General features: G+C 39.8%; 1 long non-coding RNA gene across 1 annotated transcript; it reads right to left on the bottom strand.

Moving 5' to 3' along the window:
* Positions 1-14,448: 14,448 nt before the first annotated feature.
* LOC127540752 (uncharacterized) lies at positions 14,449-21,892 on the bottom strand. The gene is made up of 2 exons (XR_007948279.1): positions 21,611-21,892; positions 14,449-15,520 (listed from the first exon to the last, which is right to left on the bottom strand). It is a non-coding gene; the product is annotated as an uncharacterized LOC127540752 (long non-coding RNA).
* Positions 21,893-22,774: the final 882 nt, after the last annotated feature.

Here is a 22,774-nt window from a genome sequence, read left to right as displayed (position 1 = left end):
AAACGCCCAGCATAGAAGGATGCATGGGAGGAGCTGAGATTTCAGACCTCACTGGGAGCACTGTTTTCCTTTAGGGACTTTAAAATCCAAGACTTCTCATTTTGTTTAGAGATTCCATTTGCTTTATATATGAATGAGTAATCATTTTAGGTCATACAAAGTTGGAAAAGAGATTCAAATTCGTTATAAATGGAGACATATGCTGACTTAATCAAACAGTTATGATAATGTAAGAATGATTTCTGTTTTATGTAGCCTAAGCTGGCTTCCCTTGAAGGGATCAGGAAGAAGGTCCTGGGAATTTGGTGGGCCTAGGGCACTAGAATATGAATTATTTTTAGTCTGGTTTCGTTTCCCCTATGGCATAAAAAGCCCAGCCTTTGAGGAATCAGTACTAGGGAGGTTTTAATGGAAACCCCGTTGCCTCACTGGGATAACTTCTGGTCTATTCCATAGTAAACCACAAAGAAGGAAAGGACATTGTATTTGAATTTAATTAAGAATTTTATCCTTTTAAATACAATAATAAAAATAATAGCATTTTATAGGACTTTAAGATTTGTCAAGCCCCTTATAAATAAATCCTCCTAAGAGCAATTGTCTTACTTGAATTTGTATCCCAAGCACTAACCATAGAGTTTGTAATGTAGCAAGCATTACAAAAAATAATATATTTTTTATCTAGCTGTCTTTCTAGGGCTAAAATCTGCATATTTACAGATGAATTTCCTTTGCTTCTAGTTCTCTGACTGATATATTCAGGGTAGCAATTCCTTATTCCAAAAGATGTGTTTGGGATTTAGCATCAAATATTAAGATTGATGTAGGTATCAAATGTTGGGATTGAGTCATGTGAAGAATTCACAATGGCTATTCTCTTTGGCAAAAGTTAGGTTTATTTAAGAGAAGGGGTTATAGACAAAATGAAGATGTACAATAGACACCGGGAGTGGTAAATATGAAATAGAGTTGGGAGAGCATTTAGTGAGACATCAAAGTAGTTTTAATAATTAACAATGAAAATGACTGAGGTAGCTGGGTGGTGCAGTGGATAGAGCAACAGTCCTGAAGTCAGGAGGACCTGAGTTCAAATCTGATCTCAGACACTTAACACTTTCTGGCTGTGTGACCCAGGGCAAGTCACTTAACCCCCAATTGCCTCAGCACAAAACAAAGCAAAAACAAAAAAAAATTGGAAACGATAGTGGAACTTATGTTGATTCATATTAATTAATAGTGGAATTTACAATTAACCAGGAGAAAAAAGTATACTCCATGAGGTGGGAGTATGCCCTTAATTTACAGGCTAAATACATAGAGAAGTTTAGCACCTTAAAAGAGTCAATTAGCCATAAGAAGAAAGACAGCATGAGGTACATCAGGGGTGGGAGGGGAGAAAGACACCTCAAGGTAGAGTGCTGAGATGGGCTAAAACTCTAAAAGGGATTCAGCAAATATGGTGTGGGCCATGGATAGAGTTATAGGGGAAATTTAATCTCAGGGGTTAGACTGACTTGGATTTCTGGCTGGACATTGCAAGGCTGGGCTACCCACAACCTTCACAGAGAGTGGAACTGGTTTTGTTTGTATAAACCCTCTTTAATTCAATATAATCAAAATTATCCATTTTATGTCTTATAATGCTCTTTATCTTTTGTTTGGTCATTAATTCTTTTCTTTTCCACAAATCTGACAGGTAAACGATTCCTTGCTCTCCTAATTTGCTTATGGTATTACTTTTTGTGTCTAAATCATGAACCCATTTTGAATTTATCTTGGTATATACTGTGTAAAATGTTGGTCTATACCTACTTTCTGTTAACCTGTTTTCCAGTTTCCCAGCAGTTTTTGTCAAATAATGAGTTTCTATCTCATAAACTAGGGTTTTTGAATTTATCAAATAGTAGATTACTAAAATCATTTACTACTGTGTCTTGTGTACCTAATCTATTCCACTGATCCACCATTCTACTGGCCAGTACCAGATAATTTTGATGGTCACTCCTTTATATATAAACATAAATATAGTTTTACATCTGGTATGGCCAGACCATATTCCTTTGTATCTCCCCCCCATTAATTCCCTTAATATATTTTTTTGTTCTGCCAGATGAATTTTCTAGAACAAGGGATCTTAACTTCTTTTGTATAATAGATTCCTTTGCCAATCTATGGATTCTGTCTTAGATGATGTTTTCAAATACATAGAATACATAGGACTATAAAGGAAACAAATTATTTTGAAATGCAGTTATCAAAATATTTTAAAAATACAAATTTTGAATCCCAGATTAAGAACTACTATCCTAGTGGTATTCATCCCAAATTAATAGTCCCTCTAATCTGATTTAGCAAAATTGAACAGGGGAGAGGGAGGTGAGGTGGGAATATTTGGGTTGTCCTAAATTGACATAAAGCATAAGAACCTTTATTGTCTTTCCTGAATAACATTTTGCTATTACTTCTTTAGGTTAATCATCAATCATTTTCTTATTCACTTCATGTTTCCTTATGGGAAAATATTGTTACCCTCAACATTGTCTTGATTTTATTCCCTCTCCCTTTTATTGAGAAAACAACACAAGGAAAACCCATTACAAAAATAAGTTGTCAAGCAAAACAAATCTTCACACTGACTATATCCAAATGTGTCTGTGTGTATGTTTGCACACACATATATGTATATCTGCATTGATATATAGATGGGTGATAGATAGATGGATGATACATGCATAGGGATATAAATGATAGATAGATATAGATGACATAGATATACTAAGCTCTGAGTCTACCATCCCTCTCTCAGGAAGTAGATAACATGTTTTATCATGAATCTTATGATTGCTTTTTTTTTTTTTTTTGATTGTTGTTCTTTCTTTTTTTTTTTTTTTATGATTGCTTTTAATTCCATTGTGTTCATTAGAGTTCCTAAGTCATTCTAAGCTATTTGTCTTTATAATATTGTTGTCATTGTATAAATTGTTCTCCTGATTCTGCTCATTTTATTCTGCATCAGTTCATACAAATCTTCTCAGGTTCCTCTAATATAAATTTCTTAAAGCACAATAATATTTCATCATATTCACAAACCATAATTTTTTTTAGCCATTCCCCAATTAATGAGCACTCTCCTCATTTTCCAATTCATTTCTCCATAAAATAGTTTCTTTAAATATTTTTTGTATATCTGGGATTTCCCCCCCTTTCTTTGATCTCTTTGGTGTATAGATCTAGCAATGGTATTGATGGATCAAAGAATATGAATAGTGCCATGTTTCCTTTCCCCCATTTATTGGGAGCTGCTTTTCTTTTTAGTGATATGAGAAGTGAAAATATTTTTGTACTAATGGTGAATAGGAAATATCACTGACAGCAGTGTCTTCATTGGGAGGCAAAAACAAATTAGCCACACTAAAAAAACAGAACTCTTCAGGTATTCCAGACCAAAGTTACAAAATGCTCAAGGGCAAACTAAGGAAAACTTAAAGAAGGCCCCGTGAAGGAAAGAAAAGGACTTCTGGGACTGATGAGTTGTTCTCTCTTGTGGAGGAACTTAGGATCGTGGTTAATTATGGGAAGTGAGTGAACCACACTAATTTCATCTTGTGACTAAATTCTGGCACTAGCTCAGTTCCCTTTCTATTTGATTATGGATCTAGTCCAACTTCTGTCTTGTGAGAAAACTTTATTCAATTGTGGGAATTGGAAGAAAACCTTATTGCATTGTTTGAACCTAGCAATGTTTGGCTGGGAAGTTAGACCACCTCTACCTGTTGCTTAGAGACCCTTAGAGACCTCCTGTAATCTAGGTTATGCTGACCAGATATCCAGTCAGACCAAAAGACAGATTCAAGGAGTTTTCTCACAACTGCACATCTCAAGCAAATTTCAACTGGTCTCACACTGATCAATCAGTGATTGTTTTCATATTCCCTTGACTATTTACAAACATTAAGGAAGTAGGACACCTTCCTTTCTGAATTCAGGGAATTCCCTTTTTTCCTCTCCCCTCCCAACTTGAAAAGTCCCTAATCTTTCATCTAATTAAAAATGAGCTTACCTAATATATTGTTTCCTTTTAATTAATTAGCCTTATTTAATTAATTGTTTTTAATGTATAAACGTGTCTCCCCCATATTCAGGGTCATGCCTTGGCTGAGGAAGTTTGGTCCCACTTTCTTAGGCAGTTGGTGGGCATTGTTTAATAAATCATTATGCTTAGAAGATCAAGTCTTTTTTCCCTGCAATTATTTCATTTTTTACCTATGATAGTTGTTTCCTAAGGTCCTCCAATTTTCGCCCCTCTGCTTGTGGGAGAGTCCCCAGCTTGGGGAAATGTTTTATACCAAATGTTTCTATATCACCTTAGTAAATTACCTCTTCCTAACAGCTAATTAAAGTTGGCTGATTAATGTATATCAAATGATAATTATAAGGGGGAAAACATATGAGTGGGAGTTCATGAGCTAAAGCATTAAAAAAACCATCCTTAAGTCTTAGAACTTTTAGGAGAGATATAATAGCCACTCTTTGGTGATCCCACCTGCAAGTGTAAATGAAGGGCAGGAGAGTGGTTCCGGAACATTTTCTAAATGCATATAATTTTTTTTTGTAATAATAGCTTTTTATTTTCAAAATACTTTCAAAGATAGTTTTCAACATTCACTCTTGCAAAACCATGTGTTCCAAATTTTTTCTCCCTCTCTTCCCCCCACCCCTCCCCTGGACAACAAGTAATCCAAAATAGATTAAAACTGTGCAATTTTTCTAAACATATTTCCACATTTATCATACTGCACAAGAAAAATCAAATAAAAAAAAAAAGGAAGAAAAGAAAAAGAAAAGGCAAGCAAGCAAACAACAACAAAAAAGGTGAAAGTACAATGTTGTGATCCACATTCAGCCTCAACAACCCTCTCTATGATTGCAGATGGCTCTCTCCATCACGAGTGTATTGGAATTGACCTGAATCACCAAGTTCTTGAAAAGAGCCAAGTGCATCACAGTTGATCATCACATAATCTTGTTGCTGTGTACAATGTACTCTGGGTTCTACTCACTTCACTTAGCATCAGGTTATACATGTCTCTCCAAGTCGTTCTGAAACCATCCTGCTGATCATTTCTTATAGAACAATAATATTCCATCACATTCATATACCATAACTTATTCAACCATTCCCCAACTGATGGGCATGTGCTCAGTTTCCAGTTCCTTTCTACTACAAAAAGGGCTGCTACAAAATTTTTGCTCATGTGGGTCTTTTTCCTTTTTTATGATCTCTTTGGGATACAGACCCAGTAGAGACACTGCTGGATCAAAGGGTATATACATAGTTTTATAGCCCTTTGGACAGAGTTCCAAATTACTCTCTAGGATGATTGGATCAGTTCACAACTCCATCAACAATGTATTAGTGTCCTAGTTTTCCCACATCTCTTCCAACATCATTATCTTTTCTTGTCATCTTAGCCAATCTGAGAAGTATATAGTGGTGCCTCAGAGTTGTCTTAATATGTGTTTCAATTATGATTTAGAACATTTTTTCATAATGCATATAATTTTTAAAAATAATTTTTGTTTTTTACATTACTGTAATTTCCTTATCATCTCTTCTCTTCCTTCTCCTAGAGAGCCAACTCATGTAAAAATACTATTTTTAAATACCAAAAAAGAAATGGAGGAGAAAAAAATCAACATTACTGATCAATACATTGAACAAATCTGGAAATATGTGCAATGTACCATGCCATCCTGCCATGGGTGGCACTGAATTATCTTCTCATGTCTCTTCTTTCAATTTACTTTGTTGTAATTGGTGTGTCCCACTTCTCAACACCCTTCTCAATGCCCCAGAGAACAAAACCCAGAATTAGAAAGAAGTTTATTAAATTATCCAGTGAAGGAGAGAACCAAAATGAAGGGAGGCTCACTCCCCTCCTACCTCAGTATCTGAAAGTTATAAATTTTATACAATTCAAACAAAGGGGAAAAAACAGTAGCTGAGGGTCAGCGCAGTGGATAGATACCAGCCCTGAAGTCAGGAGGACCTGAGTTCAAATCTGACCTCAGACATTTAACACTTCCTAGTTTTGTGACCCTGGGCAAGTCACTTAATCCCAATTATCTCAAGGGGAAACACACACATACACACACACAAAAATACCCAAAAACAAAAAGCAGTAGCTGATTTGGCCACTACAAAAATAGTTTCCAGTAAAGACACATGGATTATTTGAGATATATAGAGATAGAAAAGTCCTTAGTCAATAGTCATTAGTCTTCAGACCTGAAAACTTTATGGTTAGTATAACCTAGGTCCTGAGTTAAACATTAAACAAATCCGGCCTCTCAGCAACAGGTCTTAGCCAGGCAGGGTGAGGTTCAACTAATGCAATGAAGTTTTCCCACATAGCCATTGTGCATATTGTTTTCTTGGTTCTGCTTACTTCGCTCTGCATCGGTTCATGGAGAACTTTCCATGCTTCTCTATATTCATCACAGACATAATTTCTTATAGAGCAAGAATAATAGGTGACATTCATTACTACATTTGTTTAGCCTTTCCCTAACTGGTAGACATCAATTTTGCTTTTCATTCTTTGCTAACACAAAAAGACTTATTATAAAATTTTTTTGTGTATTCGATCCCTTTCTTCTTATTAACGTCCTCCTTGGGGACGTAAGCCGAGTAGCAGACTCCCTGGGTCAAGAGAAGAGACAATGTAGTCACTTTATTTGTATAATTCCAAATTGCTTTCTAAAACGGTTATAATGAGTCACAACTGCGCTATGTAATTGGGTGCCTATAAATGTTCATTGCTATTGTAATAGTCACAGTGTGTTGGAGTGGAGAATTGAAAGTAGAATAACTGAAGTTTGAAGATTTCATTATTTTCATTCAAATGGGGAGACAACAGATATGAAAGATAGGCTCCTGATCTTCAGAGCGGCAGCAGCAGGGGTAGCAGGGGCAGGAGCAGGAGTTAATATTTAATTGTGCTTACTGTGTGCCAGTACTTTAGCACTTTAAAATTCTTGTCCCATTTGATCCTTGCAACAACCCTGAGAGGTAGGTGCTATTACTATCCCATTTTACAGATGAGGAAGCTGAGGCAAACAAAGGTTAAGTGATTTATTTGCTCAGTGTTACACACTTAGTAAATCTCTGACGCCAGATTGAAATCAAGTCAACCTGATTCCACAGATTACACTATCCACTACACCAAAGCAAATGGCAAATGTATCTTTCTTTTTCTCCATGCAATTTCCATTTCTGATGTGGAACTATTTGACAATGTCAAGCCCGTTGGTGGTTCAGTGAGAACTTTCTTTTCCACCTTTTCAGTAGCTGTGGCTCCTGGGTAGGAGGGACTGCAATGCCAACAGAGGCCAGTTTGCAGCTTCGACAGGGTCAGTTCCCTGGTTAATTGCTTTAAGGGCCTGGGAAGCAGGTGGTGCTGTTCCCAGGACTTTGGGCTCAGGATCCTGGACTATCTCCATTTGGGTGTGAGGGGAAGTGGTGGTCAAGATGGAAACAGTCGTCTGACCGACCTGACACAAACTGCTTTCCTTCTTTCCCTTGGAGTGCCTGGCTGCTTTATTTCACCTGGCATGTCTGTCCTGAGAGGGCAGCTGCTGGAAATGATTAAGCCTTTCCCTACTTTCTCTGTCTCCATCTCTGCGGGGTGATGTCCCACTGTGTCTCTTTTCATAGCATCTTCTATCCTGAGGTCTGGTTCTCTCCCCAACATCTCTGTAGCCCCCCTTCCCCCTAACTGAATTTGTCTTGATAAGTTTCCTTATTCCTGGAGAATGGCTAAGTAAGTTATGTTTCATGAAGATAATGGATTATTATTGTTCTATGAAAAATGGTGAGCAGGCTGATTTCAGAAAGGCCTGAAAAGACTTAGATGAACTGATGCTGAGTGAAGTGAGGAGAACCAGAACATTGTGCACATTAACAGGGAGATTATGTGATGATCAACTTAGCTCTTTCCAGCAATGCAGTGATCTAGGACAATTCCGATAGACTTGGAATAGAAAATGTCATCCACATCCAGAGAGAACTTTGAAAACTGAATGTGGATCGAAATATATAATATTTTCACTTTTTTTGTTTGCTTTTTCTGTCTTGTGTTTTTTCCCCTTTTAGTCTGATTTTTCTTGTCCAACATGACAAATATGGAAATATATTTAGAAGAATTTTTGATTTATATCAGATTGCTTGTTATCTTGGGTGGGGAAGGGAGAAAAAATTTACAATCTTACAGAAATGAATGTTGAAAACTATCTTTATATATATTTGGAAAAATAAAATACTATTTTTAAAAGTTGACTTCATGCTTCCTTTTATGTTATTTTCCCTAAGCACCATAATTACTAGTTACAGTTCTGATTCATCTTCTGTTCAAAGACCTCCATGATAGAGAACTCACTACCTTTCAAAGGTAATCCAATCTATCTTAGGGCAACTTTAATTGTAAGAAATTTGTTTCTTACACTAAGCTAAAATTTGCTTCTCTTATTTCTACCCATTAATTCTAGCCTGGGTCAAGGAGAATAAACTTAATTTCTCTTTTACAAGATAACCTTTCATATCCTTAATAATAGCAATATTACTTACAGTGAGGCAGCCTTTTTTTTCCATTACATTTTGGCAAAATCCCATATTCCACAAGCAGTACCTCAGAAATCATAGCTTTATCCTGAAGTTTAGACTCTTCTAAGATGGGAAATTATTCCACAGAAAACACCCTGGCAGTTTGGAAATGACTATTTCTATCCCCTGGTAGTGCAATGCTTTGGGGTATGGATCATAAGGCTTCTCAGTTCTACCAGGGAAAGAGTGAGGACATGCAGAATAAATGGGGGGAGGGAATCTCCTTCCTCTTTGATCTTCCAGCAGGGAATTAAATTCCTTAGAGCCACGAACCGACCATACCTTCATCACTTATAATCCTGTTCCTGGTGTTCAAAAGATAATCAGTCCTACTGCAAATTTTAAACCTTGTCACATTGGATTAGCAAACACCTCAATCAGGGTTTGTATTCAGCTCAACAAACTTTTATTAAATTCTCTTTAAATGTAAAAGCAGGAAACTGGGTGGTAAAGTGGATGGAGTGCTCACCCAATCTCAAACATTTACCAGCTGGGTGATTCTGGGCAAGTCACTTAAATCTGCCGCAGTTTCCTCATCTGTAAAATGAGCTGGAGAAGAAAATGGCAGTTAGGGAGTTGTGGAGAGTAGGACACAATTGAAATGATTTAATAACACACCAACAAAATTTTAAGGTTACTTAGGTGGCTTGGGGCTTGAGTCAGGAAGACCAAATTCAAATCTGAATTTTTATTATTCAATATTCAATAATATTCAAGAAATATTCAAATCTGAATATTTATTAGTTGTATGATCCTGGGCAAGTCATTTAACCCTGCTTGTCTTCGTTTCTTCAAAATGAGCTGGAGAAGAAAATGGCAAATTTCTCCAGTATCTCTCCCAAGTAAATTTCAAATGAGGTCACAAAAAGTTGGACATTACTGAACAATAAAAACAATAATTATAAGGAACCAAAGTTAAAGATAAGAAGAAAAAACAAAATTAGTCCCTACTTGTCAAGGAACTGACATTCTCTTTGAGGCAGGTACATAGATAAAGAAATGAACATAGGAGCAGCTAGGTAGCGCAGTGGATGGAGCAGCAGCCCTGAAGTCAGGAGGATCTGAGTTCAAATTTGATCTCAGATGCTTAACACTTCCTAGCTGTGTGACCCTGGGCAAGTCACTTAACCCCAATTGCCTCAGCAAAATAAATAAATATAAAACAATAGAAATGGAATTGGAATACTAGATTCTTCAAATTCTGGTTTATATAACACCCAATTGGGGGCTGCCCTCCAAATCATTCTCTCTTTAGTTTTTTAGGCAGGGCTTTTTCCAAGTGCAACTCCTTCTCTTCTTCTTCTTCTTCTTCTTCTTCTTCTTCTTCTTCTTCTTCTTCTTCTTCTTCTTCTTCTTCTTCTTCTTCTTCTTCCTCTTCTTTTTTTAAAATAATAGTCTTTTTTTTTCAAAATGCACACAGAAATAATTTTCAACACCCATCCTTAAAAAAATTTGTGTTCCAATTTTTTCTTCCTCTCCTAAAGAGCAAGTAATCGGACACAGATTTGTAATTCTTCTAAGCATATTTTCACATTTATCATGTTGCACAAGAAAAATCAGATCAAAAGTGGGAAAAAAGGAGAAAAAAACAAGCAAGCAAATAACAACAATAACAAACGGTGAAAATACTATGTTGTGATACAAATTCAGTCCCCATAGTCTTCTGTCTGAATGCAGATGGCTCTCTCCATGACAAGTCTATTGGAATTGACCCAAATCATCTCATTGTTTGCAATCCCTTTTCACTGAAGAAATTTTTACATGACCCCAGGTATATAAGTATACAAAATAGGCATACAAATCAAACATTTACTGATAATAAATTATAATTTCATGACCTCAAAATTTAATTATGAGATTGCATGTGGGGTCGCAACCTACAGTATAAGAAGCTTTTCTCTATGCTGCCCCAAATTTACTCTAGAAAACTTTGCAAACATAACTCCTTTCAAGGACTCCAGAGATTTGGGTTGAAAGAGTCCCCCAGAATCCTGTCCAAGCACCAAATTAAACAATGCACACAGATGGTAGAGAGGAACCTTTATACTCCACTAAGCCACTCCATAGTTTTCTGTGAAGTGGACATAAAGCAACTCTGTTCTTAGATTGCTCCCAGCTGTTGCACAAAGTCATTCCATCTCTTTGCCCTGCCCATTTTCTCTGGCTGTCCACTTGCCTGCAGCTCTCTCTCTCCTCTCATTGACTACTGACCTCAAAGGTTTTCTTTATTGTTGTTGAATCGTTTTTCAGTGATGTCTGACTCTTCAGACACCATTTGGTTTTTTGGTGTGATTTTTTTTTTGGGGGGGGGCAAAAATACTGGAGTGGTTTGCCATTTCTTTCTCCAGCTCATTTTACAGATAAGGAAACTGAGGCAAACAACCTTAAGTGTCTTGCCTAGGATCACAAGGTTACTATGGCTTGAGGCTGAATTTGAACTCAGGAGCAGTTTGCCATTTCCTTCTCCAGCTCATTTTACAGATAAGGAAACTGAGGCAAACAACTTTAAGTGTCTTACTCAGGACCACAAGGTCACCACAGCTTGAGGCTGAATTTGAACTCTGGTTTTCCTGGCTTCAATGTGTCACCTAGCTGCATGAAGAGATATATTCAAAAGCCCCAAACAAGATAAGGTTTACCACCCTATGACCTCATCATATGGATAAGAAAAAATTCCCCGATGAACTGATTTTGTCTTGCTGTGCCATCACACTGCTTCTGTTGGGACTGATCCTGGTATTGTACAGTAATAGGTCTCCTTGGACAAGCCAACTTTACCTTCCATCGCCGCCTGACACACTCTCCAATGAGATTTGTTCCCTGATGGTCTGGTGTGTTTGGATTTACTAGAGTGATGGGGCGTTCAAGGAAGACTAGCACCTTTTCAGGGCTGCGCATCTACCTTTAGTGTCCACCTGTGCACCTGCCTCTCACCTGTAGCACGCCCAGCGGTCACCCCTCCCCCCAAACCATCCTGCAGACAGGGAAAACCAGACCGAGGGTAACCATCAGGCTCACACCAGCCGATGCCTTGGGGGATGGAATGGGCAGATGGAAACAATTTGCTCCAATGGCCGTGAAGGCAGCTAGAGCTAGTGCTCTGGAGTGCTTAGGGCTAGGAAGTGTCCGAGGATGTACTTGAACTCAGGTCTTCCTAACTCCAGCCTCAATGCTTGTATCCACTGTGCCACCTAGCTGCCTGTACGAATAATACCATTTATATAACGTTTTAAGATCTGCAAAATGCTTTACATGTGTTATCTCATTTGGTCTTCACAGCAGCCCTGGGAAGCAGGACTATCCTAAGTAAGGATAGGGTTAAATTACTCGTCCAAGGTTATACAACTAGTTTCTGAATCAGGATTTGAACTTAGCCCTTCCTGACTCCACAGTCAGCTCTTTGTCGATTGCACTTTGACCTGGGGTAAATTCCCAGCTTTTGCAAAAAGCTTTTCCTAGTACTTCTTCATTTTAGTACTTCCCCTGTGAGAATATCCTCAATTCAGCCTGTATTCATTTTGTTTTGTACATAGTTGTTTACGCATTGGTCCCGTTGGACTCTGAGCTCCTTTAGAACAGCTTTTGCCTCTTTGCATCTCCATCAGTTAGTTAGGTATCTTACAGGTAGCAGGCACTTCATAAATGTTCACTGACTGACTGACAGTTTCTCAGTGCTCTTGGAAGCTACTTGAGACTATACATTGTGGAGAAGGTACTTCTGTGCTTTGGTAGAGAGTTACCTGTCCTGGAAGTTCCCTGGACCAATGGCATCCCAAGTGTTGTCCCTGTCCTAGATCACACCCAGTCATCCCCCTTAAGGAATGGAAGCTACTCTTCTAGCCGCCCTCTAGGACCCTGGTGTCCAGGGTCTTTTAATTCTCTGACCCTTTTCTCAAAGGTGTAAAAGAGTGGGAGGAGAAAAGGTACAGAGTGAAACTTAGGCTAGAGAGCAAAGTCCTCCTCTTCCCTGGCGAGGCCCCAGCCGCAGCCTGCCTCTATTGCATACATGCGGTCCGCAGGGTCTTTTCAGAATGAGCCCATTCTTAACACTAGAAACATTACAAGACTGGCATTTTTTTCATGCCTGCTGAGGCCTTTCCAAAGTTAATAACCACCAAAAAGAAAAACATAGTGGTGGAGGGTGGGGGAAGAGAGGGAAACAGAGACAGTGTGTGTGTGTCTGTGTGGAGGAAGACAGAGGGGGGAGGGAAAGGGGGGAAAAGGGGAGAGAGAGAAAGAGACAGATACAGAGAGACAGAAAGAGACAGAAAGAGAGAGAGAGAGAGAGAGACAGAGACAGAGACAGAGACAGAAAGACAGAGACAGACAGAGACAGAGAGACAGAGACAGAGAAACACAGAGTGAGAGAGAGACAGAGACAGAGAGACATAGAGAGAAAGAAGAGACAGAGACAGAGACAGAGAGAGGGAGAGAGAGAGAGAGCGATAGAGAGACAGAGAGAGAAAGAGAGAGAGAGAGACACAGAGAGACACAGAGAGACACAGAGAGAAAGAGAGAGAGAGAGACAGAGAGAGACACAGAGAGACACAGAGAGAAAGAGAGAGAGAGAGAGAGACAGAGAGAGAGAGACAGAGACAGAGACAGAGAGAGACACAGAGAAAAAGAGAGAGAGAGAGAGACAGAGAGAGAAAGCGAGACAGAGACAGAGACAGAGAGAGACAGAGAGAGACACAGAGAGAAAGAGAGAGAGAGAGACAGAAAGAGAGAGAGACAGAGAAAGAAAGCGAGACAGAGACAGACAGAGAGAGACAGAGAGAGACACAGAGAGAAAGAGAGAGAGAGAGAGACAAAAAGAGATGGAGAGATAGGGAGGGAGAGAGAGATCTACAGACGTGGGCAGGATTGATTTCCGATGAGATCCAAAAAGGCAGGGGAGATGTGACAGTGTGGCAAACACAGGCAGCATCTGCTCCAAATGGCAGATTACAAAGCTGAAGGTTCTCACAGCTGAGGGGGTGCGACTGCGGGAAGGGAGGCAGGGGCTGCTGGCGACAGCTGAGAGAAAGGAGCTGCTGTCACAGCACTGAGATGAATATTCTGCTTGCCCGATGTTCAGGCTTCCATGACACAGTGATGCTCCGCTGACACTTCCAGGGAGCTCGCAGCACTTGGCCAACCAGCCCAGAACAGCCACCACATTCCGTTTGACTTTGCACCAAATGATCTTGAACTTCTTTTTTCCAGCTGTCTCCATTTCTGTCTACAAAGACTGGGTCTTGCTGTTCATTCTAAGAAGCCTGACAGCATGGTGGAGTGGGGGGCACGCTGGCCTTGCTGTCAGAGGTAAAAGGAGAGGGTTGGACCAGCAGATTTCTGGGACTGCTTCCAGCTCTAAATTCTGTCCCAGCTTTGAATCCCAGCTCTGTTATTTGCTACCCATGGGTCCTTGAGCAAAACTAAGGTCCATCCCCGAGCCTCCGTTTGGCCTGTTCTGGGAAGTCAGAAAGGCTTAGAGTTGACTCCCATTTGCAGACTCCCCACCCTCACTGAATGATCCAGCCGAGTCATTTAAACCTCGGGAAATCTTAGTTTCCTCAGCTACCAAATGGGGAACATAATACCTGGAGTGCTTTTCACAAGAGGCTGTTGTGAGGATCAAATGAGGTCACCCTCAGAAAGCACTTTACAAGGCCCCATTTAAATAATAATAACAAAGTGGGTATGTCAATCTTTGTACAACCTGCCTGCCTCCTCGCTATAAGGAAAGTTCTTTGTAAATTGGAAGGACAATTGTGTATTGGAGAAGGAAATCTCAATAGCTGGCATAGGTCCCAAGTTGTGCTTTTTACTATCTGGGTAATCTTTATTGATTTCATTATTCATTATTCTTATTATGTGGCTAATTTTTATTTATTTTATGTCTTTATTATTCTATCTGGATAACCTGTATTGAGGTCATCATTTATTATTCTTACTATGTGGATAATCTTTATTTTACTTATTTGTTATTATTACTATCTAGGTAAGCTTGAGAATAAAAACAATTTCCCGTCTCCAAGAAGTTGTCATAGAGATGGAGAAGGAAATCAGTACAAAGACACTGGGCTAAAAAGTGAAGGGGCGTCCAGGAAAGCCCCCCTGTGGCAGGCTGAGAGAGCTGCACCACAAGTGGGATTTTGAAGAGGACCTAATGGGAAAGCCAGAAATCCCACTCTGTGGATTGGATTTCTTCGCTTTCACTGATGAAGCTGCTGGTTTGCTTCAGTTTGCCCCGGGGCCCCTCCGGGTGACTCCCGTTCACTCATGTGTATGTTTTCTCTTGCCTTCCTGCCTCCATGTCTCTTGAAAATGACCCATCCCATGTTTCCTACTGGATTGGGGTTCGGGGAGAAAAATCTATCCCATGGACTTGTCAGGAGAAACATGGTGGGCCAGAGAACTTGTGGTTCTCCTCTTTCCTATTTCTTCTTGGCCCCAAAGTCTCAGCCAGTCCCTTTCTGAGCCAAGAGAAGCAAAAGCCCGGGTTTTACAGACCTACTCACAGCCTATTAAATCTCCATGCCCTGTCAGTGTTTCTGGAACTAGGGATCAGGGCCTTGAGCCAGAGTTACGGGTCTCCCTTCTGTTCTCTGGGCTCCCACTCCCCATTTTAAGACAAGAAGGCTGGACATCTCTGAGTTTCAGCTCCCTGAAGCCTGTGGTGCTGTGAGAGGTCCCACAGCTATCCACAGCAGCACAGAGGAATAAGTATGAAGGCAGGAGGCAGGAAACCAGATGTATGAAGGAGGAGAATCCACCCCGCACGGCTCCTCTTCCCTGTTGCCACCTTCAGACAAAGACTCAGATTTGGAGTTTGGAGGTGTTCCAGGAAACACAGGCATTGACATGAAAATAGTCCTGTTCAATTTAAAAAAAAAAAAAAAGAATTCTATTTCCATGAATTTACCCAGCAACCCACTCATTGGCCCAGGGAACTGGCAAGGCTATATTCTTCTCCCTGGGCAACCTCTTCAGCTCTCTGCCAAGCTACAGGACCTCCCCCTTTCCTTTTAAAGTTGGAAGTAAATCCCACTTGTTGCTTTGAGGAACTCAAAGGTCGGAAGCACAGGTGGGAGAGGCAGCCCAGGCCAGCCTCCTAGCTCCTCCTCTGGGCCCAATCAACAAGCATTTAGTAGGGGCTTATCATGTGAAACTAGGGAGTTAGTGCACAGAGTACCAGCTCTGGAGTTAGGAGGAGTTGATTTCAAATCCAGCCCTCAGACACTTATTAGAAGTGTGACCCTGGGGAAGTAACTTAATTCCATATGCCTCAGTTTCCACATCTGTAAATGAGCTGGAGAAGGAAATGGCAAACCATTTCAGTCTCTGCCAACAAACCCAAATAGGGTCACAAGAGATAGGGTTAGTTGAACAACAATGTATTTACCAGTGTGTTAACAAATGTGTTAAACACACTGAGGATACGAAGGAAAGTTTAAAATTGTCCCTTGTCCTCAAGAAGGTCACACTCTAATGGAGGGCTTATGAATAAATGTAGCTTATTTGTGATGCATAAATCAATAGGTAGATAACAACATGTATAGATAGTGGAGGATAAGTAACTTTATAGGGGAAGACTAAGAGCCCAAAGGACTGGAAAAGCATCCAGCAAAAGTTGTTGTTTGAACTGAATCATAAAGGGAACTAGAGATTCTGAGAAATGGCACTGGAGGAAGTAGATCATTCCAGATCTAAGGCGAGCCAACACAAAATCAGTGATGGAGAATCATGTGGGAGGACTGGCGATGGTGATCCTGCCACAACGGATGTGCCATAGAATGGGTCAAAGAGAGTGATAGGTGAGAATATTGGAAAAGTAGGAAGGGACCAGATTGTGATTCGCTTTAAAAACCAGAGTTATATTTGGGAAAGTAATCTGGAACAACTGGAATTTGTTGAGTAGGATGATGACAAAGACTTGCGATTTAGGAAATTTTCTTTGGCATCTGTGTGGAGAATGGCATAGCTAAAGAATTAATTAAGTCAGGGAGAGCCATTATGAGGCTATTGAAATAGTTTAGGGGAGAGGTGAGGGCCTGGATTGGGTGGTGAATGGACAAAAGGAATTTTTGGAGAATGGTCATGAAGAAACAAATTTGAAACAAACTGGATATATAGGATGAGACAAAAGGGAGTATTAAGGTTGTGAGGCTGGTGGCCAGAAGGATAGTGGGGATAATGATAAGGAAGTGATAGGGACCTTCAGAGAGAAGAGAATAATTGTTTTGGAAATGTTTGGAAATGCCTATGGGGTATCCATTTCAAAATGTCCAATAGGCAGTTGGTGATTGACATAATTAGACCTGGGAATCATCTGCACAGAGATAGTAAATGAACTCATAGAAGCGGATGAGATCACCAACTGAGAAAATATGGAGATAAAAGAGAAGGGAGAACAGGACAGAACCTCAGGGGACATTCATGATTAGTGTGTATGACACAATTAAAGAACAAGCAAAGAAGAATGAGAAGAAAGAATGAAACATATACGTAGTTGTTCCAAGAAGGGCAGAGACAATCCCTTTTCATGTTACATCTAATTAATTTCCTTTTTAAAAACTGAAAAACAAAAACGGTGGGGTTCTCAAAGCTACCATGGATTCATAAATGAAATGTTATTGGATCTGTCTTTGTTCTTGAATCAAGAAAAAATTTGAGAAAGATGGTTGCTGATGGCAAAGTACACCTGACAACATCTGTTTTGATCTCTTGCTTGTCCAATGAAGAAAGCAGGCTCATATTGGATCTGGCTGGAAAGACAGTTTGATATTTGTAACACCAGTGCTTAGGGCTGTGCTAGAACATATCAAAGCTTCACTAAATGCTTACTGGCTTGATTTGACGTTCCTTCTCTTTCTCCTCAGAACTCTCTGATACATGGGGCTCTCATTTTAAAGTAAGGACAAAACACATTCCTTCCTACCCTTTTCCTCTTGTTTCTATACTCCTTGTCTCCTTTACCTCTAAGCCCCTTTTTGTAAGGGACTAGAGCTATTTCAGTCCCTTTACCACCTTCTTCACCCCTATTCAAAGTGCTTAGTAATAATCTTTACCTCCATACTCCTGGGACTATGGTTTTGCCATTAGAGAATCTCTCTACCTCTTATACAGTGTTTAGCACATTATTGTTGTTTGAGCTTTATTATAAAAAATGACCACAACATCAGGGAGGTCAGGGCATGATATGTAAATGAATTGAATTTGAGTGACCTATCACTCTCTTTGACCCATTCTATGGCACATCCGTTGTGGCAGGATCACCATCGCCAGTCCTCCCACATGATTCTCCATCACTGATTTTGTGTTGGCTCGCCTTAGATCTAGAGTGATCTACTGCTTAATAAGTGTTTGTTGACATAGATCCATGCTTTAGTAAGTGTTTTAATGAGTTGATCTGGTCATAAGAATTCACTGTCTGGTGAACACACTGTCAGTAATGAGATTATCTGAATTTAGCTGGTCCACAGATAATGGACAATTGTCCAGTCTTTCCTGCTTAGGTAAAAACCAGTCAGAGTTTGTGATTAACTAGAACACTGGACAAACCAGAGTCTATATCATGATAGGAAGGAAGAGGGGATTTTGGTGGGATAATAATAATATTAATAACTAGAGCAATTATTTACATAGTACTGAACATAGGGCAGCTAGATGGCACAATGGAGAGTGCTTGGCCCAAGACTAGGAAGACTCAGCTTCTTGAGTTCAAATTTTCCCTCAGACAATAGCTGTGTGACCCTGGCCAAATCACTTAATCCTGTTTGTTTCAATTTCCTCATTATAAAAATGAGGGGAGGGGAAGAAATGGCACATCACTCCAGTTTGCCAAGAAAATGCAAAATGGGTCATAAAGAGTCAGACATGACTGAAAAATAACTGAGTCACAACAGAAAAAAATTAGCAAGCCCTGAACAATGACAAAACACTTCCCCTCACCATGCTCAATTGAGCATTTCATAAGAATTCTAGATTTGGAGTAAGATACTTGACTTAAAATTCTGGTTCAGCTAGTTAGTATCTTTTTCCTTGGAAAGTCCTTTTCTCTTTCATATCCTTTCTTTCCTAATCCTTAAAATGAGATGTGTAGAGAAGATAATCTTTAAGGGCCTTCCCAGCTCAAAAATCCTAAAATCCTCTGCGAATTCTCATAAATTTGACTGCTGCCACTAATTTAGAATCTATAATCACTTAGGCTAAGTCTGGACAGAAGTTAACATCTGTACTAGCTAAAAAGGAGCATGTCATAATCTGCTAATCATATTTCAGGGAGATCATAAAACTCAATAGAACAAACTGTTTGCAAACAGATGGGAAATATCCATTTACATGTAAATAACTGATATGTTAATCACAAACTATTCTTATCTACTGTATTCATTCAAGCACGCCCTCTGCTGGGCAATCTGGCTTTTGCAGAGTTGGTGGGAAGACCACATTTATAACACACTTTTTAATGTATATAGCACTTTAAGCTTTACAAAGTGCTTTGTGGAGTAGGATGATGACAAAGACTTGTGATTTAGGAAATTTTCTTTCCTAAAAATGCCCTGGTTTGCCTCTGGGGCAGACTGGCCATTCCTCTCCTCCCATTACATGACCTGGACCGCTTCTAGATTATGGGTCCTGTTTTACGAGCTTGTTTTCAAGTTTACATGCTACTCCCCTACTGGTCTCACAAGGTAATCCAGTTGGCTCTTTGTTGAGTGACATATTTCAACAAACAAAAGTGAATGCTTAGGATTTTTTTTTTTAGTGGAACAACACACTGTTTGGGGATGGATGACCAGATTCCTAAATCCCAAACCACTGGTGCTGCATTTTTTTTTAAAATAAGATGGAATTTTATTTTTTTTTAAATCATATTTTAGTTTTCTAAATACATGCAAGGATTGTTTTCAACATTCATCTTTGCAAAAACTTTTGTTCCAATTTTTTCTCCCTACCTCCTTCCCACCTCCTCCCCAATACAGCAAGCAATCCAATATAGATTAAACATGTGCAATTCTTCAAAACATATTTCTATATTTGCCATGCTGTGCAAGAAAAATCAGATCAAAAGGGAAAAAAAAACACAAGAAAGAAAGAAAAAAAACCCAACCAAACAACAAAAAGTGAAAATACTATGCTTTGATCCACATTCAGTCCCCATAGTTCTTTCTCTGGATTCAGATGGCACTTTCCAACTCAAGTCTATTGCAATTGCCTTGAATCTTCTCATTGTTGAAAAGAGCCAAGTGCATCACAGTTGATCCTCACATAATTTTCTTGTTATTGTATGCAGTGTTCTCTTGGTTCTGCTCACTTCACTCAGTCTCATCAGTTCATGTAAGTCTTTCCAGGCTTTTCTGAAATTAGCTGGCTCAACTGATGCTGCTTTGAGGTCAACATATACCATTAATCAATTTTGTGAGTGCAGTCTACATTCCAGAAAATCTTATATGAGAAAGCAGATCCCTGTAAGGAAATCTACTCTTATGTTATTGAGGAGCTCTAACCAATGGTAGATGACTTGGGAATCTTTGAGATAAGTAGGACCAGTGTTATCACCATTTCAAAAATGGGGCAACTAAGGTTTAAGGTTTAAGATGAGAAATTAGACCAGATGAAGCATTTATGGAACTCTTACTGCATGCCAAATTCTGTGCTAAGCATCGGGAATACAAATACAAGCAAAAAGAAAGGTAGTTCCTACTCACAAGGAATTTACATTCAAGTTGGGACAGACAATACCTTAAAGTAGAATGGGACAGGAAAGGCACTCAATGGGAGGGCAAAGTATAAAAATCTAAAGAGACAGGAACAAAACCAGATTGGGAGGAAACATGACTGGCACGCACACTTCCTTAAATGAAGGCTGTGTCAGGGGGAAAAAAAGGGTAGACATACCTCCAATTTGAGAAGACAACAGGGATAAGTGGAGAGATGGAAGAAGGAGAGTCAAAGGTCAGAGTGAGGAATTGAGCAGGGCTGGAAGCCATCAGTCCAAGAGTCCCCCTGCCTAGACCAAGAACATTCATAGAGGTAATAAACACTCCAGACTGACCCCATGTCTCATTATGCTTTATGGAATGGGGGGAGTAGATGGGTGGGAGAGTTGACCTTTGGTATTTTGTTAATAGATTTGAATCAAAAATAACTCAGAAAGCCAACTACTAGCAGGAACATCCCACTATATGTTCACACTAGGGACTGATAGAGGGTCCTATTTCACCCAGGGCATTTCCTTGATTACTTTTCCCAGAATGGGGTGACTGGTAGGTGGCTCTTTTTTGGCATTGTCTGCTGCTGATTTTTCAAGATTTGAAATCAAAATTTCAAGATTAAGAGAAAAGATAAAACGGAGATAATCCACTGTGAGGAAACACTAATTTTAAGAAGATTAGTATAGGCTTCTTAAATAAGGTGAGGTTTTTGGGTTTGCTTTTTTTTTTTCTTTCTGGGACTTGAAGGAAAGCTAAAGGACATCAAGAGGGGGTTTCAACGTTGCTCTGGTCTCCTCTGTTTCTCCTCCTGAGAATTTTTACTGGAAGTGTCTGAGAGCAGGTAGATCAGTATTTGAGACATGCTGCCATTCCAGTTTCTTAAATGAGATAGAGATACAACAGGAGTATATGTTTTCTTGGCTTTTTGAAACATCCAAAAAAGAATAATGTGATAGGGAAAGCAATAGATTTGGAATCAGAGAACCATAGTAGAAATATAGGCGGCTGGTTATTTGCCAGGTGACCTTGCACAAATATCTTTCCTCTGTGGGCCTTATATACAAGGCTATCTACAAAAGGAGTAGACTGGCCTAGATAATGTCAGACAGCTGTAAAATTCTTTTTTTTAAGTTAACATTTATATAGTTTATACGGTGCCAGGCACTATGCTAAGTGTTTTATAGTTGCTATGTCACTTGATCCCAGGAGTTAGGATTGTACCCAGGATCTTAAGAAAAGCTCCTACCTTCTTGATGTGCCTTTGTTTTCTTGGTTATTCCCTCTCCAGGCCCGGCACCCAGCCCTGTGAGCTGGTGGACAGTTTCCTAGCAGCCTGAGGTAGTGCCGCTCTCCTGCTCGGATGGAGTGAATGCTGGCTCATCTAGCTCCCTGCCTGGTGTTTGGGAGGAAGGGTTCTGCTGAGCCCCCTAGCATGTGGCCCTGGCCACCCGCCACCTGTGGTAGTACCTCTGTCACACCCACAGGCTACACTATCTGCCTGTTCTTTGGCTCCCAGACGTTATCTCCGGCTGCCATGCTGCCCGTGTGCAGCCAGCATCCAACTCTATGCCAACCCCTGGGGGACCTGCTGCCAGAAGCGCAGACAGATATCCTGCACCAGTCTTCTAAATGCAGATGCCCACAATGAGAACTGAATGGTGATGGATGGCTCCTTTATGCAGAAGACTCTCAGACCTATCCATCCACCCCGACCTCTCCCCAGGGCTCTAGATTTCCTGGCTCAAGAAATGGGACGGCTGCGAGCCGGCTCCTGGATTTACAATCAGGACCTCAGCACATTACAAAACCGGACTCCTCTTCTTCCTCTCAAAACTTTCTCCTTCCTCTGACTTTCTCATTTCAGCTGAGGACCCCACCACTCCCAGCTCACCTAGACTTGAAATGTTGGCATAAACTTTGGCTTTTTTGTCTCCCTTATTCCTCCACATCCAAGCAGAGAGTGATTCAGTGGAGAGAGTGCTATATTTAGATTTAGACAGCTTGGCTTTCAATCCTGTTGCTTCCACTTCCACTTAACCTTTGTGGGGCTGTTTTCTTATCTGTAATATAGAGAATATTGGGGTCTAGACTTGATGGTTTCTAAGATTTCTTTCATTTCCACATCCATGATGAATGCTGTTAATTTCCTTTTTTAATCTTAAAAAAAAAAAAACTGTTCATGGAATCTTTTAAGATATTTTAAATACATTTTATTGGTATCCATTGTCTTTACATCACTAACCATTTCAACATCCTTCCCCCATTGTTGTGTTTTGTTCTTCCATTTTGAAGAGAACCAATGATCTCTAGAGGGTAATGCCTTGACTTGCAAATGAATTGGATTTAAGTGAGGCAGAACTATGCAGTCATCAGCTCACTTTCTCTTTCAGAGATATAGGAGTTCAGTGTC

Source organism: Antechinus flavipes, chromosome 1 (assembly GCF_016432865.1).
Source record: "Antechinus flavipes isolate AdamAnt ecotype Samford, QLD, Australia chromosome 1, AdamAnt_v2, whole genome shotgun sequence".
NCBI classification, from domain to species: Eukaryota; Metazoa; Chordata; class Mammalia; order Dasyuromorphia; family Dasyuridae; genus Antechinus; species Antechinus flavipes.
This window is presented reverse-complemented; position numbering and strand designations above follow the sequence as displayed.